The sequence below is a fragment of the Rhagoletis pomonella genome, unplaced genomic scaffold, assembly GCF_013731165.1.
Source record: "Rhagoletis pomonella isolate Grant_MI unplaced genomic scaffold, Rhpom_1.0 Rhpom_scaffold_00007, whole genome shotgun sequence".
NCBI lineage: Eukaryota > Metazoa > Arthropoda > Insecta > Diptera > Tephritidae > Rhagoletis > Rhagoletis pomonella.
In genome coordinates this window covers 42,655,048-42,656,845 of record NW_023458561.1, presented here as the reverse complement: position 1 = coordinate 42,656,845, position 1,798 = coordinate 42,655,048, and the positions used below count along the sequence as shown (strand labels likewise).

Sequence of the window (1,798 nt, the reverse complement as noted above, 5' to 3'; positions counted from 1 at the left end):
TTATTTGCCAATTTAGCCGGTTCGTCCAAAAAGTTCTGGCAACCCTGCTTGGAAACATGATTGAGCGAATTCGGAAAGCTGTGCAAAAGTGGTGGTGGCATCGCTTATCACTTCTCAGTGAGTTTTAGTGAAACAGCTGTTGATCTACGACACGCTTTCAGTGGGGGCATGCCAGAAGGCTGAAAGTGAAAAATAATATTTACATATGTATGTATGTATATATATGTGCCTCTAATCGCTTTCCGTAAATCAGTAAAAAATAACAAATTACCTTGCATTAGCATTTTTATTTGACATACTCGTATTACATTTGCATTTAATTTATAGCGGTGTAAATATATCGTGCATATACATATGTACATTAGGATAGTCCAAAAACAAGTTAAGTCGGATTTTTAATGCTACCACCGTCTAGGATTTTTCTATATATAAAATACCCCTCTTTTTTATAACCGAGCACACTTGTGCACAAGTGTATTATGTACCCATAAAACTTGGTACGAGTATTGCTAGGAAGCCATTGCAAAATCATTTCGATTGATACCCATATTGTAATAATTCATTGAAATTATTGAAAATTTTGAATTTTACTTTTTAAACCGTTAATTCCTATAATTCAAGTCGAATTTATATTTTCATACATTTGACGTCCCTGCTATACATATGTTGCTTAGAAAAAAAGCTTTTTAAATACTCCTCCGATTAAAACCTAGACTATAATAACTAATTAAACCTATAATATAATTGGATTTGAATTTAGATTTAAAACAGGTGGCAATCCTCTTCAAAAACCTCAAAAAATTCTACGTGTTCAAGCTGAACATTTCTAATTTAAACTCGATTTTTAAAACAGGTGGCAACACTCTTCGAAATATTTCCTACTAAAAACCAATTAAATCTCTCTTGTCTGACGTTCATACTGTTATGCATATTCCAATTATCAAATTCCCTTAATTCAAGAAGATTTTGATTTTCCAAAGAGGTGGCAACCCTCCTACATGTTGTTCAGAACTAAAACCCTTCTCAAAAAAACTTTCGATTGAATCCCATATTGTAGTAATTCATTTAAGTTAAATGCATTTAATTTTTAAACGGGTGGCAATTCTTTTAAAGTGTTCTAAATCTTCAATCTCGGTTTCTTAGAAATATTTCATTTGACACCCATATATTAATTTTTTGGATAGCTTGTGAATAATTAAAATACTTTCAAACTACAACTTTTTTACGCCTCTTGTCAACCAAACTGTAATACAATTTTCAAATAAATAATTCCCTTATTTCAAGCCGAATTCGATTTTTTATACAGGTAGCAGCTCTCCTCCCTAAGTATGGAATTTATTTCATGCACATATATGTATCTATAACAAGTTCCTGTAATCTATCAAAAATATTTTCTGAGATATGATATGCGGTATGAAAATTCCGTTTGTGTGGGAGGTGCCACGCCCCTCGTATAATTGGAGAATAAATCTATCCTATATTTTAAGTTGGGCTAAATGGCATCAGTGTACAAAATTTAATGGTAATCGGTTGAGTAGTTAAAGCGTGAAAGCGTAACAAATAAACAAACTCACTTTCGGATTTGTAATATTAGTAAGGATTTTCGGAAAATGGGCACGACACCGCCCACTTATGACTACAAAAGTCATTATTAACAAAATTTTTTAATTTTCTTAAACAATCGCACAGTGATATTTGGTCCCCATTTTTTTTATTCTTTTGGGTTTGCTAAAGTGATGCTTCGGCTATCGAAATATTCCCGACCATTTGCACCTGTTTGTATGATCCGTGTGAAAGT

General features: G+C 32.5%; 1 protein-coding gene across 1 annotated transcript in view; it reads left to right on the top strand.

Annotated features, from left to right (window-relative positions):
• LOC118743835 (juvenile hormone epoxide hydrolase 1-like) overlaps window positions 1-1,798 on the top strand; it is a 16,274-nt gene that overhangs the window by 13,095 nt on the left and 1,381 nt on the right. The window lies entirely within an intron of this gene.